Here is a 17,739-nt window from a genome sequence, read left to right as displayed (position 1 = left end):
ATTAGTTTTTTACTCCGTTTTCAACAATTTTTCATTAAAAAAATACACCAAAGAATTAGTTAATTTTAATGTAGATGAAGTGAAAGTACCAGGTTTTATTATAAGGTTTCATCCATTGGTTTATGGATAAATGATGGATGTCTACCATATTTAGGATCCAAATGTAAAAAGACATGGACATAAAAAACATACTTAAAAAATAAAAATAATCTATAAAAAAAGTGTAACTAGGGTAACAAAGCTTTAGAAGTTTGTTTTAAATTGTGTTCTTAAAATGATATTATCCTAAATTATTAAGTTCTATGGGCAATATTTTTTAAACCATTAATAACGTATTATACTGAAATGAAGACAGATGAAATCTTAAAGCATTTTTTAAAGATTAAAGCTCTACACGATTTTGAAAAAAAAACTTGCCCCTGAATCCGAGTATAAAGGCACAATTTGTTTTTATGTTGAAACTTATGCGTTTCATCTTGGTAAATTACTTAGATGAAAAAATGAAAAAACTCTGGTTTCTCTTCAATCCACGTTTAAATCTTTCGCCTTTTACTAAAGATTTCCGTGCAGAGGAACATCTAATGAGTCTATAGACTTATTTTTCAAGCCCTGATTTCATTCAGGGTAAAAAAAAAAAAAAAAAAAAAAAGATGAAAAAAAATCATTTATCTCTCAACCCGATTCCAGAATGACTGAGAGGACCCACCGTAAACTATTTGAAAATTAAGATATATTATTAGGGATCATTTTAAAAAGATGTAGTATCTATGTTATACGATAAAAAATAATTTTTTAAAAATCTTTTGACTTAAGTTGACATTTTTCAGTGTTAACAATAATGTTGCTCAAATTACATAAAACGAGGGGAAAAAGAGAATGCACTAGAATGGTTTCTCAGCAAGGTTCAATGAGGCCTCGAAAACTTTCAAAACAAATTAACCCACTTGAAATCTTTAACACATCAGAGGGATTGACTTGCATGTGTGGACCACGTTATTAATTCAGAGGCTGAACACTGAATATCAACCGACCAATCAAATTTTAATGAGATAGTGTGCAGTGTGTTTCCCGATAGGGGATAAGAAAGTTAACTTGAATAATGAAGACCAAGATAAAAAGAAAACAAATAATAAGAAAAACACCCGATCACACACAAAACATTTCAAATAACACTTTTATCAATTAGGTAATTATGCTGATCAATAAAGCTTTGTTACATGTAGTCTGAACACAAAACATAAGGGGCAATATATTTTTATACTTGTTTCTCCGAAAGTAAAGAAAATACCCCGATTAGGATTCATGATGATATAAATAAAATGAATAACAAACGTCTTTTCATAAATTTAGTTTTACAAAGAACACTTCAAAGAAACATTATGTCATCCTCTAAAACTTTTTAAGGACACAAACTTTCAGTAAAAGGAGCATGCTTATATAGTTTATAAGTTAAAAAAATGAAATTATAAGCTACTCTTTCAGTGGTTAATTAGACGTTTAAAAAGTTCTTTTTGTGAAAATATAGGCAGACATCAACTACTTCAATCCAATAGATATGACGCATGTTGCATGGAATCAGTTAATTTTCATCTGCAGAGAATCAATGGCCGTAAAAATCAAATATCTGTCAAGTTAACTGGTCTGTTCCAGAGTCCTACATGTACCCTGACGAAAGATGAGAACTAGAGTTGAAATGAAATCCTAGATATTAATCAATCTTTTGAAATGTGTTCTCGTTATCTAGAAGAACCTTTATCTACATGCATATGTAAGTAGAGGGTATTTTCGCTTATGTAGTGTAATTCTTCTAGATATTACCTCATATATTTATGTCCGATAAATATATTCCATGAGACTGGTGACACTTGCAATTGCATCACTTGCACTTGTATGCAGGTCTGATAATCTGTTGAGTAGAATATTTGATGGAGTCAAAAAAATCAATACGTTTATAGATAAATATATATTCAGATAACGATATCAAAGGTGTGAAAATTTCAACAATAATTGTTTATTTATCTTTTACATAAAGAACTTGGTACGGTAAACAGCAAAATCGGCCCTGTTTTCAAAATTCATGAAATTTTACGTGAAATATTTGGAGAATTAACCGGTTTCAAAACAGTTTGATTTTTTAAAATATCTTGTACGGTTTCCATATAATAGTTATCTAAACATAGCATTGTTTATAGCTATTCAGTTAACCAATAACGTCATGACGTCATGAAATGTATTGATAACGTTCTTCAAATAATAATTACAGAAAGGATGTGCTGGTATATAATGTAAATAAAGACATATTTTATACATTTTTTATTTGCCTTTTGTAGTAAGAAATTAACTATGTTTCATGCTATATCAATTTATACATCATCATCATCATCATAATAGTTTGCATTCTCTCACCAGAGGTCATGTTACGCAAGTTTCGCTTGCATCTCCATCAATGCCCAATGTAAAAGATTAATGTACAAACTGAGACGATGGGCAAAATGTATTTAAATTCAATGTAGTTTATTATTATTTTTTTTATCTAAAAGCATGATAATTAACATGTTTAATGCATGTGAACATCTTTCCTGCAAAGTAACTGTAAGAGCTTTTTAGCCGAGGTAACAATTAAAAACTGCATGATAACATAATTAAGAGGGCAATTTTTGACCACTCCCGATACATCGCTGGTTTAATAGAAATCAGCAGCAGTGTCAACTCCTATAATTTTAAAAACTTGCCACAATGTCTTCACTGTTTCTTGCCCTCTCTTTAAGATGATAAGACAGGAAAATGAAAACAGCAATACCATGTGCTTGCCATCCTTGTTTTGAGCATGTGACATACTATTTCTCCAGTATTGACAGAAATGTAAGCTGTACAATTAATAGCTTTCCAAAAAGCTTGCTCGACTAAACAAAATAATTCAAGGGCAACCGTATCTAATGACATGAATGTTAATTTTCGCTGTTGTTCATAAATTCATAAACGGAACTTGCAGATTTAAGTAGAAAATTCAGTCTTTTTCTTCGATCTATAATTATGCATGTACGTGTCTATTATTTGAAATTAATTTATTTCATTTTTTCATTTTTTTTAAAATGTACATGTATCAAATAAATGCATGTAAGCTTGAAAGATAAAGCAGTTAAATTGTATTTGTTATATTAAGATGGAAAATCAAAGGTCTTTTAAAGGAAAGTAAGGTTTTTCTTTTTCAAATATTTATAAAGCTGCAAAAAGCTTTATTCTCTTGATCCCGTCCACTTACCGGCACGCAAAAATTATCAATTCATGGGAAGTTATCGCGCGAAGTCCTGGTTTTAAAATTACCTAACACTCAAAGGATGAGATCTCCGATGCTTTGAATAAACCCATTAGGAGGGGGTCAACTGATTTTTTATTTCCATCTGTTTTGAACAACTATCTATACTACTATTAAAATAATAGACTCGAATTTTTGGGCTTTAATACCGAGAAATCGGAAGAAATTTATCGAAGAAACACTATCCACACTTGATTACTAATCGATCAAAGTACATTTAGTAAGACATGCGAGTTATATCTTTTCAAGATTAATGAAATCGATTAATTAATCAAAAATCGGGACACACGCCTGTTCGGCGATTAAAGCAATATGAGCTGTATTTTTTAGAATTTTATTTTGCTGCTAAAACCTGCTAGTATGATAAGTCTGCATATAACTTAAACTTTTATGATAAATAAGATTTGAAAACATCATTAATTTTTGTAAAAGGAAATATTTCTCTTCTATGGAATATATAGCAAAACAATTTTTGTACAGGACGACAATAATTCAATTTTGCTCCAAAACAGGCTTCTTAACGGCCTTTTCCAAAAGATTATTTCTAACAGAAATTTAAAAACCATGATATTTTTTTCATTTTAGTAGAAGAGAACATTTTAGTAAAAAAATTAACATGAAAAATGCAGCTCATATTGCTTTAAATTCCTCCAGTAAATATTCCAGCGACATGAATATATATTTGACAATGTTTTAATCTGAACTGTTATTGTTGGTTAATAATGATAATCTAACACCAATTATTACATACAATTTTAGTGGTCAGCAAATTCCTATAGAGGCTTTATGAGTTTGACTTACATCGTGCAGCGTACAAACTAAGTAAATATGATTACTATTGTACATTTAGGTTGAAATATATGAGTTTCACCTTGCCATTCTTACTAAGATGTGAAAATCATTTATCTCTAAACCCGAATAAATAATTAACTGATAGGAGAATATAAAGATTGAAATTACCAATTTCATTGTTAAATGAGAAAACGTTTTAACGAGGTCGGGTCTAATTTGTTCTGCCCTAGATTTTTGAATGACATTTTTTGCATGAATTTCTACTGATATAATTATTAAAAAATAAGACATTTACCGCACCGTTTGTTTAAGGGGTCATCTCAAAGTTTGTTAATTTTTAACATAGGACCCTATGGGATTTTGCTTGAAATGTATCAATTTTGCACATTTTTTGCATTTTTTAAAAACCTCTGCCCTAGGGATTTCTTTTTTTGTTCTGCATATTAAAGTTATTGCTAAAAGGCATCAAATGGTCAAATAAAAAAACAACCTTTTACCCCCTGATTTGTTTCAGGGGTCTCAAATTTGTTGTTTTTTGTATGCCCAATTTCCCAGATATGTCAGATAATGGCTATATTTTTATTTGACAAAGACAGAAATGGTGATCTTTGTAGTATTATTTAAACATTCAGACATATCTAAGTAATAAATAAATATATAGCATTACATATTAAGGGTCATTAATAACAATACATGGTCACTGTCTTGAAATATATGAATTAAGCTATATTTAGGCGGATTAAGAAAACGTGACAGAGGGCTAGGCTTGCTGAATCCTCTTCACGTTTTCGACCCGAGCCCAAATATAGCTTATACCTCGAGTCATTTATGTTTATTCTACAATCTAATATCAATTTTACGCATCAAACGAGCTATTTTCAACAATTTTCGCTGAATATCTGCAGAAACTATCACGCCATGGCGTCAACCAAGTACAAAGATAACGTCACAATGCAAATGAAACGCTGCGCGAAAGCATGCGTACTCGATCTGTACTCGGCCTCGTTAAATTATTCTTTAGGCTCTATATTTTCTAGAATCTTTATTTATTTTGCACCTGATTTGCATACATATTGAGAACGTTTTAATTCAAAGCTTTTGATCATACAATTTATGTAATCAGTAATTGCATTACGGAACAGGTATTGTAAGACTACCATTTTTTACGACAATGTGTTTCTTTTTCGATGAAGCTGCTGCTCATTTTCTTCTAAATTGTCAATGTAAACTTACATTTCTTTAATTTTTGGAGTGAGAAACATGAAACATTTCAAAATAATAATACTGATGATGGATATATTAATGAGTAATATGGATCAATAATGGTATGAAATGAGAACAAAACCTCCCTTTTTCGTTGCTAATTGTAGGGAGAGATACGTAGTTAGTCTCTTACTGTGTGCAGCAAATGGAATAGAAGCAAAGGATGTTACCTTTTTCTGATAATAACCACTGTCAATGGAATTGTACATTCGTTTACATTACCGGTGTGACAAATGGACGTACCAAGTGGCGGGAATACGATAAGAATTTAATTGTATCATGATAACTGTCTCGAGAACTAATTAAATGTATATTACACGGCCTGAACTACCTATTTGACATATAGAATCTATGTGGTAAAAATAAGCCATAAGATCTAATTTAGATTTTTACATTTGCTTTCCAAAGAGTTCTAACTGCTTTTTAGAAAAGGAAATTTTCTTTTGTAGCTTCAAATATGCACACTTCATATATTGTTTTAAGTTATAGGAAGTGTTATCCTTAAGGAGGTTCGCTCCAAATGTTTTAGGTAGCCATGTTGGGTTACTTCTAGTCTAAAAATTTTGCATCACATATTAATTCTAGTATTTTATTTATATTTCCAGTACCAAATTAACTCTATTGAATAAAATTGTTTAAATTAAATTACATTTTTACAGCGCGTAATAATAATTTGTCTGCTCAGTTGATGGGAGTAATTGACACGACAATGTAAAAAAATAAATCATTTAATGCTTATATTTGTAAACAGATAGCCATGCTATGACCTTGAATTGCTAGTATTACATAATGGTCACTATGATATGTATGTGTACCTAAATACTGCGCACTGAATGGTATTAATGATAATTAACAGAATGAACTCTGTGACTCTTGTAGCAATGCGTAGTATTCCTAAATGATGTTATGAAACCAGGTGCATAATACGGGCATAATAATATCCAAATTGAGAGTTTAACAACAAGTGACATATTTGGCGATTCTGTGTCTGCAACGATAGCTCTAGTACTCTATATTGACTCGTGTATTGTGTATTCTATATATTAACCTTTGTAACCTTTTATGCTATGTATGAATGAACGTATTATGAGTAAGTGATGCCTCATACTAAGTGGGGGACTCCGAGACCCAGGACTCGGAGACTCAAATCCTGCATCCAGACTCTTTGATTGACAGTTTTGACGGTTTTGTTACTTTATTTAGGAATAAACTATTAATCTTAATTTTGAACACTAAATGTTCACGCATGATCGTCGTAAATGGGCCGAACTAGTCAGAACTGTCCATCATAAGTAAAATGTTATATATACCCATGTAAAATGATGTTGAACAGATTTAGATAGATAAATTCCGCTTATAGAGATTCCGAGACTCCTGATTTGGGCTGCTATTAGCTGATGTAATTGTAACTATACGATCACGCTTAATAAAACCGCTTGAGAAAGAAATACTGGACTTGTCATCACTAAGTTTGAGCTGACCCTCAGTTGGATCCGTAAGACGGAAGGCTTACATATTTACGTTACCTTATTGATGAAATCAGGTATTTTATGAAATAAATGAAATCGGTATAAATTGCAGATTACGGAGGGAGTAAATTAGTAACAGCAAGAACAGCTGTTTTCTAAAACCAGTTTAAACTGGTTATTACACAGACTGTTGAGTTGTGCATCAAACTTTAATCCATGAAAACTAACTTTAAGTTTTGTTTATAACAATAAAACCATTTTCATTGTTTAATAATTTTAAAACATGGTGTTTTATCGGCATGTATAATATGTATTTTTAAAACAATAACATAAATCAATGTTTGGTAACTACCTATGTAAAATACATTTAAATTGATACGCAGGGAATAGGTTGTTGCATTTAGAGGCATTTAAAAATCACAGAATTTAATGAAAAAACGCAGTAGAATGTAAATATATAATGATAATATACTACTGAATATAACTACATTAAATATCGTCATTTAAAGAAAGATATTTTTGCACTCAGTTTATATTATATTTTTTGGTCGTATTTCAATGGTAATCCGGATTTTTACCAGTCAACGGTGTGTTATTTGCAACCAAAACAGATTTTCCAATTTCTTTTGAAAAATATAAAAAATATGTTAAAATAATTAGCTTATAGTTCCTCTAATGAACAACAAATCAGTTTTAGTGTAGAATTCAACCTTAAAGTCAAAGTCATGTCGAAGTTAAGGTCGCCATACTGTTTGGTCTTTTAATCATTCGTTTTTACCAGGAAAAAAATTAAATGTGTTAATATTTTATTCAACGAATTTAAGTTCCAAAACTTACCAAATATATGTAAAACAAAAAAAACCACAATGAGTTTTTATTTGTGCAAATTTTTCTATTTGCACTTTAGTTTGTGTAAATGATTCATACTTCATAGAAAAGTTGTAGGCCTTTTTTTTTTTTTATCTTATTTAGAGTTGGAATGGAAGAAGAATGCAGCATTTCAAAAACTAGTTGATAGCTCGTCAGTTTACAATAATGACTACGAGAATTGGTCTCTATAATAGACTACTGACGGTTGATTCCAAATGGAAGAATACATATATTTCACTCAGAATATGAAACTGCTCCATGGATCAGGGTTGATTTGCAACAGGCATTAGCAATATCCTTTTTGCGAGTATATATGTGGAGGAGAGATGGTGGCAGTACATTGTTTATTACCACTTTTCACTAAAATATTGCTATGAATGATTATCATAACGTTGGGACTCATTTAAGGGTTTATCGTACAATATTTTCTTTCGCATTTTAAAAACTCTTTGGGTCATTTTAAAATAAAAATATTACAGATTGTGTGTCAGTAGAATTTTTCAACTTTGATTTTACAAACTGAATTCAACCTTTGCCAAAAACTTGCATAACATGTCTTCATAATTTGTTTGAAAGACAACATTCCTGCGCAAATTGCGAGAGTTACATTAATCAATTGATACTATAAAATACAACTCTAGGACGTTTTTATTAGAGATCATTTTTATTACGAACAGTTGAAAGATTCCATAACGTTGCTGTTGAAGTGACCAATAGTAGCCAATACATACAGCGCGGGTTTTACAAAGGACCATCAAAGACCCTTGAAGTAATAGAGATATTGTGTGAACAACCAGCTGTAGGCCAATACGTCCGTTTGCATAATATTTACATTCCAAATATTTTTTGCATGTAAAGTGTGTGAAAAGGTACTGCAGTTATAAGACCGTAACACACACAAGGTACTCAAAGGTTAGAATGACTAGTTTTATTATGACGTCACAAACGTTGAACGCTGTAAAATGCAACGTCACATACGAGAATCAAAGTTCACGCTTGCGGCTGTTACTGTGGCTCTTCCATTAATTTGAACTTACCCTTAGGATAAAACAGAAATTTTGACCTATAAATCACATTTGCAGACAAGGCAAGAAGTTAAAGAAAATGTAAATATAAGCATTAAATCATTATTTTTTGAAAGATATAGTCTCATAACTGCAGCGGTGTGTGCATACAAATTTTCATAACGCGCTAGCGCGCGTTACTCAATTTGTATGCACACACCGCTGCAGTTATGAGACTATATCTTTCAAAAAATAATGATTCAATGCTTAATTATCAAAGGCTCTGTAAATATTATGAATATTCCAGAACATGAAATTTACACTAAATAAATTCCTATGCCAATATCATAAAACATGTTTGAAAAAAAGTGAATATTGTTAATGTACAACGATGTACATGTATCCACAACTGTTTTATCGAACATGTTTTTACGAAAGATCATTATGGTTGTTGTAATTCCTTATCATTGAAGTTTGTCACAATTATACGTTTTGTTTGTAACATTTGTTTCTTTGGAATATACTGTAGTTTACAAGACGTTATTTTAAAGTTTATTGAATTAAAAATTCATAAACTATAATGATATTTAAGCATTGAATCATTATTTTGTGAAAGATATGCACATACTGCTGCAGTTATGAGACTATATCTTTCAAAATAATGATTTAATGCTTATATTGACATTTTTTGAACTTCTTTCCTTGTCTGGAAATGTGATTTATACGTCAAAATTTCTGATTTATTCTAAGGGTAAGTTCAAATTAATGGAAGAGCCACTGCAACAGCCACAAGCGTGAACTTTGATTCTCGCTTGTGACGTTGCATTTTACAGCGTTCACCGTTTGTGACGTCATAATAAAACTAGTCGTATTAACCTTTGGGTACCCTGTGTGTGTTACGGTCTTATAACTGCAGTATCTTTTCACAAACTTTACATGCAAAAAATATTCGGAATGTAAATATTTGATTGTAATTTTCATAACATGTAATTTTGTTAGGTTTCATTCTAAGTCCGTTTAAAATTTATTTTATAGCTATATCTAGAGACATTAGGGATTCTAAAGCAGGTTAATGCATTGAAGCATTTCTTTTCTTTTTCTTTCTAATATATTAGAATGCCATGTTATATTTTGATTCAAATATTCAAAATTTAATGCATTTGTTCTGAGTAAGATAAGAGCAATCTGATACTATATATGGCATTGATATGGATTCAATATTGTAACCTTGTAAATTCAATGAATTAACCATAACTTATACTGCATAAACATTCATACAATCATGTTTTATTTATTGAGAATAATATTTTAGGGAAAAGAAAATATCTATATTGACAAGCTTGTTTTTGTATGTGCAATTGCTTTGAAACATTGATGCATTCTATATAGTTGCTAAATATCCATGTACATATGTTTTTGTTAATAGGGATTTACGTTTGTTGAAATAAAGGACTACTCCACTACCCTCTTAGAAGGAATTAATTAGAATATAAATAACAAAATCATGTTGAAATGTTGAAAGTTGAAATTCATATTAAGGCATCTTCAGATGGTGTACACTCAGGTCTATGCAAATCGTGGTCCACGCGGTTAGGATTAGGCCACAATGGAGGAATTTCTATTTTGTGTTTTCATAGTGTAATAAAGTTGATTCAGTTTGCTATATACTGGTGTTCATATTTGTGTTCCTCTTTAATTTTGTTACGAATGGGTTACCGTATGTGAGTGATGAGTGTCGGGTGAGTGTGCTATTTTTAGATCGAGTATTTAAAGTGACCGGTTTGGGTGTAGTGGTCAGTAGAGGGTCCGGTAACGACATCAGCCGGGTGCCACGTTTTGCAGCTCCTGATTTAAGATATGGTGAATATCTCCACTTAGCTTAATACTAAGGAGAAATGGGTAGCCATTGAATTTTATTTTGGATTCTGTTAGGCGGGCACATGTTTTCCTAGCCGGTAAGGTTGTTTTGTTGTTATTTAGTACATTTCGCTGGTAATTTAGTTCTTAGTGTAATTGGTAGTATGTTTGTATGTTTATCGGGACTTTATTAGTCACAGTATGTTTTTTTCAGTGCGTAAGGGTGTTTGATACAATTACCTGAAATACAGACTGGTGTGCTAGACGGAAATTTTCCTATGGAAGGTCGTGGGGACAATTGACGAAGGTCGGGGACGCATTCTTTGCTGAGTGGGGCGTGGCTTTCTATCCGGGCAGTGGTCGTAGACTGGAAGCGAGAGACCTGCGAGTCCGGGGCTTTCGGTTAGGATAGCGACAAGAGGGACAGGACATTTGACGAGGGCAGGAGCGTCTCGAGTGCATAGTGACCTTGAGTTCATTTTCAGAGAGGTTTTAAGTGTTAAAAACCGACTGTTATTACAGGCTAATTTTCATATACATGCTTTTGAGCTGAAATTTGAAGTAATTGTAAATTCACGGTATTTTGAATTATTGAACTTTAATATTTTTTTGAGTAAATTGTTCAACAAGAGTTTTATTGGTTGAAATAGCTTCTAAACAACATTTTGTAGTTTACTTCCATTTTATATCTGATACAGTGTGATTTAATTTTGAATTCAGTTGATAGTATCAGATATTTGTTCATTTGTTTAATTCAATTATTATTCTTTTTTTTGTTATGTTCGAATGAGAGTGGTGTGAAAGGGGGAGTGAGAATAATGATTTGTTTTGTTTATTAATTTTTTTTTCAAATTAAAACTTGTTTATTTTCTTTACAAAATCTTTTTGTTCATTCAGCTGACAAAATCCAAAAAGAACTCATTACACATAGGTACACATAAGGTTAGACAAAAAAAAAACCAAACATGAGTTGCCAAAATTTACTTTTAATTTGAAAGGGAAAATCTTTTATTAATTTCTTTTAAAGATATATTTGGCCCTGAAAGTTAAAGCATAACGTATATCCGTTTTTTTTCGCTTGTCGAAAAATTTGCGAAATCAGGGAAAAGATGTAGCATTTTTACTTTGTATCAGTTAGTTTTTGTGGTTTGAAAAGTGTCTTATATGAAATAATACAGAATATTATCTCTGCGTCTTCAATATTTTGCAATTTGTTAGATATCGTGAAAAAAAAAGCGAAAATTAGATCATCGGGAAAGTTATCGGATATATGGTATTCAGATTTCGTAGATTTGGGATGATCAAATTATGATCCCTGGGGATGTAAAGGGATCACATTGTGGGGGACAAATTTTTACAAAGGTTTACAAGGTTACAATTTTTATTAATTTTTTTTCATTCTTAAAAACCATTATCCGAGAAAAGTTGAAACAAGTGTGGAAGCATCCACAGACTTTTCTTAAGCGAACCTGTAAAAAAAGGCATCAAAATTTGCTAAAAGATATCGTAAATTCTTCATTCAATTATCTTATAATTTTTAAATTGATTTGAATGATATCATCAATCATATAGTAGACAGCCTACCTTTTAAATCAACAGTCCAAATATCATTGTTTACTAACAACTCTATTCTCGTTAAATTCTTTCTTAATTCAATAATTAGTAGTTTTATCCTCGCACTACAAAGATATTGGTATTAAGATAACAAATTTAGCTTTTCTTAAGAAAACTTTATAGATATACATGGTGTTTAATATGTCGGTTGTTACTTGTAATACATGTACATGATTGTGCAATTAAAAACATGATAAGCATTATTGCGTATTTTTGTACATAAAGTTAAGCGGCGATGTACACAGGGGAATATTCGCCCGTATTTTTTTCAACCTTTCGCCTTTGTTGTCAATGAGCGATTTTAAGACTAGGCGAATTCAAATATTCCATATCATATTTCCCGAATATATTGTCAGTGCGAATTCAAGACGGGGCGAAACTATGTGCAAGTGAAGAAAATAATCATGCATACAGTATAAAATAAACTTAAAAAACAGCATGTTTAAGAATTACAAGTACCGAGTGGAAATAGAATGCTTTCCGGGCCATGATTTTTAGGCGTGGATTTTAACTTATTCAAATTATAAAAAGAAGGATGTATGATATCTGAATGGTGGAGTGTGAGTTTCAATATGATGTCACTATTACTAACACTATGCTTTGCTATTTTTTAAATGTTAAATCTATATTTAGATGAGGGTGGGCATTCTCAAATGTTTGATCGTAACGTGTATTTGAGAAGGGGGCACGTGACATATAAACATATGCATAGGACAAAGTATTACAAAGGATGTTTTTTTTGCCATGTATTTATTTTTAAGTAAACTTTTATTACAAGTTGCACTATTTTAGATTTAGTGAAATTGCGAAAGCAAGCAGAGCAAACCTTCTCAACTATATTTTGTTAATTTTTTTTCTATAACTGGTACATATACCCTTTCAATCAACACTGATCATGTGTTGATCATCATCAGTAACATCGAATATTTTTACGTGGGTTCAGTTTTAACATGGTTATCAGTTGAAAAGTATTACTAATGTATCAGTTAATTTTACGGAGACCAATTTTTGTGAATTGCGCATTTTTTACTTATTTGTGAGGATGCAATTTCGTGGATGCATCGGTTTTTAGTTTAAGTAGAAAAACAAACCCTTTAATCATTAGTTTTCGTCAATGATGTAAATGTGTGGGTGGGCTACTAACGAATAACACAAAATTGAGCCACCACAAATTCAAATGATTCTGCAGTATAAACTCCATCGAACAAAATCCTGCAATAAGATATTAAAATGCAGCCATAATATATATCGAATATGACATTATATTTTACATTTAAGGCTTCACTTAAATAAAATGCCTAATCTTTGTCACAATCAGATTAATGCTCATGTCATTGTTTTATCAGTTCCCGAAATATTTTAAAATGTAACAATAAAAAAAAGAGCAAAAGCAGCATTAATAGTTTATGATATATGATTACTTTTCAATTGATTATATAAAATACAGAGCGATGTAGCAACCTCTAATGATACAACGTCCACTAATGATATAATGTTGCATTAGTGGTCAGGATGTTGACCACTAATGATATAATTTTATCATTAACGAAGAACCGAACCGTCCGCTAATGATATAATTTCAGATTTATTTCATTAGCGGTCAAAAACCGTAACCTCTAATGATATGAGTAAAAATGAGAAATAAGTACTATCTTGACCACTAATGGCACGCACGCACGCACGCACGCACGCACGCACGCACGCACGCACGCACGCAGACAGACAGACAGACACACACACACACACACACACACACACACACACACACACACACACACACACACACACACACACACACACACACACACACACACACACACACACACACACACACACACACACACATTTTTGTCTTGCCTAGATGGCCGAGTGGGGAGCGCGGTGGCCGCTCACTGCTAGGAGAATGGGTTCCAGAGGTCGTCTTCAAAAATAAAAGAGATAATGGCCCGCCCCTATATCATTGTGAAATGCTAAAATATGACAAAGTTCGGGTGAGCTAAACCGACCCTTTTTACTGTCTTTGTTGTATTCGAAGGTTCACGTCAAAACATGGCTGAGACAAATTAAGCCCAATTTCACCCGATGATTTTCGCTGTTTTTGACTGCCACATACGATCATTTTCTTATGAGAATAAAATAACAATGCTGGGTGTTCTATTGTTTCATATTCGTAATAATACGTCTTTTTAAATTTCGATTGATGCTGTTTCCATGGGAGTAAAAAGGCCAAAGGATAATATTTTTAACACGCACATGTTCAACTTAAATGTAAACAAATTATCTTGCCACACTGGATTGACTTGAGGTTTTTATTGTATTTGTATCGTTTTATGCCTTTTACTTCACTTTTATATATCATGTCTTTTACATCATAATATCATAATCAATCTTTTATATCATAATATCACTTTATACGACGCATAAAGTTTTTCTATTTGTATCAATAAGTCTACACTTAGGCTAACATTATTTTCATAACATTTTACCCGTATAGACGTATTTCATTTCTATCCAACAAAGACGCATTTATAACTCCTATCCAGGCGAGCTTTACTGCTTTGGAAGTCGTCAATGCTCATACAAATTATTGAGCATTAATCATTTTGATATTAATTAAAATATGGCGATAATTAAGTAAAATATAATTTTCTGTTCCAGTACTCTCAATACTTTGATGAATTTCCTTATTGGCTGCTATCTTCTATGAGCTAAGTGGCTGCTGTTAGTGGCTGCTAGGTTCAGCCTAGTTGAAATTTGACCCAGATATCATTTTTCAACGTTGAAAAATTGATACCAAAAGTCGTGAAATTACACCTGGGGTCAGTTTTCAACAGCTTGAAAAATATTTTTTAAACTTCTAATAACATCGACACGTTGAAAACTGACCCTGTTGAAAATTGACTCCGACTTCAGAGTTTTGAACTGTCTTTGCACAGAAGTGTAACTTGCTCTACACAGTTTAATTGTACATGTGTGTACTTTTAAAAAAGTTTCGGTTTCAAAACTTGAACTCTTTCATACTATCCGCTCAACATTTCAAAAGTTGATTTTTCCGACTTCAATCATTTAATATTTCATTTGACTGAAAACGTGGTATGTAGCAACATCTAATTATACACTGTTCACTAATGATATAATGTTGCATTAGTGGTCGGGATGTTGTCCACTAATGATATAATTTTATCAAACCCGGGTCAATTTTTAACCGGGGTTAACATTCTTTGTTACACCGACATAATCACCATTGTTGAAGTAGTTTTAATTCAACCAACTTTAATTAATATTCTTTGTTGATCTAATATATAATTAACAAACCAACATATTCAACTTAACAACAGATTAGTGATTCAATTGTGCTACAGACCACAATAGCAAATAGTCTTATGAATTGGACCTTTTTTATGATAATAAAATCCCGCTAAGAGTTTAACAATAATTTTTTAATATCATAAAATTGCTTTTCTTCAAACTTTCTTCAACTAAAAAAATTTAGCACAATTCCTTTTTGATTAATAATAATCAATTTAGATCTTCAAGTAAACAGACGAAGTCATAAATTGTATGTATTTTATCTGTATGCAACTATTTCAGTTCAAGTAAAAAGGCAAAATATCAGGGGCAATGTCAAAATAGTGTATTTTACAATATAGGACTATATACAGGATCAAATAACTGCCCCCCCCCCCCCCCCGAAATTTTAACCAATTCTTATGTAGTATCGTATCAAAATCAAATCTTTATCCAACGTTATACAGAGGTTGTCTAACATATTAGACTCAACATTAGTCATCATTGTCCCTGACCTGTCCATCTATGACGTCACTTAAGCAATTTTTTAAAATGTAAATATCGTCATGTTTCCTTGATACATTGCCTTTGTAGGTATAGAGCGCAGGTATACTCAACAACGATTTAACATTTCGAATATATATATATATATATATATATATATATATATATATATATATATATATATATATATATATATATATATAAATCTGATTTAGGCATTGAGGAGACCATACCCTAAAATGTAGTTTAGGGAGACAATATACAAAATTTTTATATGTGCATATTTTTTATTGCAAATAGTCATTTAGAGGTCTTCAAGATTCAAATAACTTTACATGTGTTTTAATTTTTCAATATATCTTGTCCTTAAAAAAATACAGCAAAAATGGTCTCCTTAATATTTTGTTACTCTCTCATAAGGCTTAAGGAGACCGTGCATATATTTTCATATATATTTTTTATGGCTTAAGTAGACCATTCTTTTTTCCCATAATTTTCATGCTTTGCAAGTGCTCTATCATTTTTTATCGCCACGCAACATAGAATTAAGATATAATGCAAGGTCACTGTGTACATGTGCATGTATATGTAAGCTTTGTTAATATCTCACATAGTTGATGGTGTGGACTTTTAATATTCATAGATGGTCATTTAGAGGTCTGTGGAATGGCAATAATCTCACATCTGTTTTAATTTTTCATTACTATTAGCCCTTAAAAATATACTATATTGTCCCTCTAATATTTTGCTACTGTCTTATGCGGCTATGGGATACCGATAATACATTTTTATTAATATTACTTAATTAGGGTTTAGGTAGACCATTCTTTTTTTTTTAACCATAACATTCGTGATTTGCAAGCCCTTTAATTTTCACTGTCCGATTTTTTTTCGCATGTCACGAAATTTGCGAAAATGGGGAAAATATGTAGCATTTTAAATTTGCGTCCCTACTGAAGATTATCTTCTCAATTCAATCCATTCTACATGTATCCTAATGTGTTTTAGAATTTCACATTAATAAATGAAAAAAAAAACCATTTCAAGTTCATGAACAAACTTTACTAATCATCAAAACTAATTTCAAATAGATTTCATTTATAATTTATGGACCAGGGTGTAAACATTAGTTCAATTTTGAAAGTTTAAACAATTAATCATTTCAAATTTATTAATAGAGCAATCATTTCCATTCAAAATTCAGTGTACATAACATGTCCATTATTTTGGTGAACTTGCAGTTCAATTACAACAGTTTCATTTTTTTCTGTGCAACAAAATCATGTATGTAAGGATCTGTAAATTTATGAAATCAAAATATTCATAATCTATTTTCAACCTTCATATTTCAAATTTCATACATTTCAAGAAAATAAAGCTTTTAAAATTGATTTACTTAATATTCTTCATAATTCATATATATAACAATAAAAAAAGGTGATCAAAGATCACGTATTGAATGAACCATTCATTAATAAATGTTAATGAATAACATTGATAATAAGTACACATGTAAGAAATTGACAAAGTTTAAAAGTTACTCTGGGAGCAAAAATGACTGATCAAATGCATGGCAAAAAAAATATTAAAGGACGAACAGGATTATGCAGCTAAAAAAAATTCAAAATTTTCAAACATAAAGACATTAGGATGTCGTCTGCAATACACATCACGTTTAGGGGCCACTTTCTTGCCTTATAAGAAACAAAGGTAATCACAGATTACAAAGCACCGAGACGAGGCATCACCTTTATAAAGCATC

At 31.2% G+C, this 17,739-nt stretch overlaps 1 non-coding gene and 1 pseudogene across 1 annotated transcript; both read left to right on the top strand.

Moving 5' to 3' along the window:
* The first annotated feature begins 506 nt into the window (after positions 1 to 506).
* On the top strand, positions 507 to 626 carry LOC128161950 (U5 spliceosomal RNA). Its single transcript, XR_008240543.1, has one exon. It is a non-coding gene; the product is annotated as a U5 spliceosomal RNA (small nuclear RNA).
* A 4,742-nt stretch (positions 627 to 5,368) lies between these two features.
* Positions 5,369 to 9,044, top strand: LOC128161406 (uncharacterized; annotated as a pseudogene).
* Positions 9,045 to 17,739: the final 8,695 nt, after the last annotated feature.

Source organism: Crassostrea angulata, chromosome 8, assembly GCF_025612915.1.
Source record: "Crassostrea angulata isolate pt1a10 chromosome 8, ASM2561291v2, whole genome shotgun sequence".
Taxonomy (NCBI): Eukaryota; Metazoa; Mollusca; class Bivalvia; order Ostreida; family Ostreidae; genus Magallana; species Magallana angulata.
This window is presented reverse-complemented; position numbering and strand designations above follow the sequence as displayed.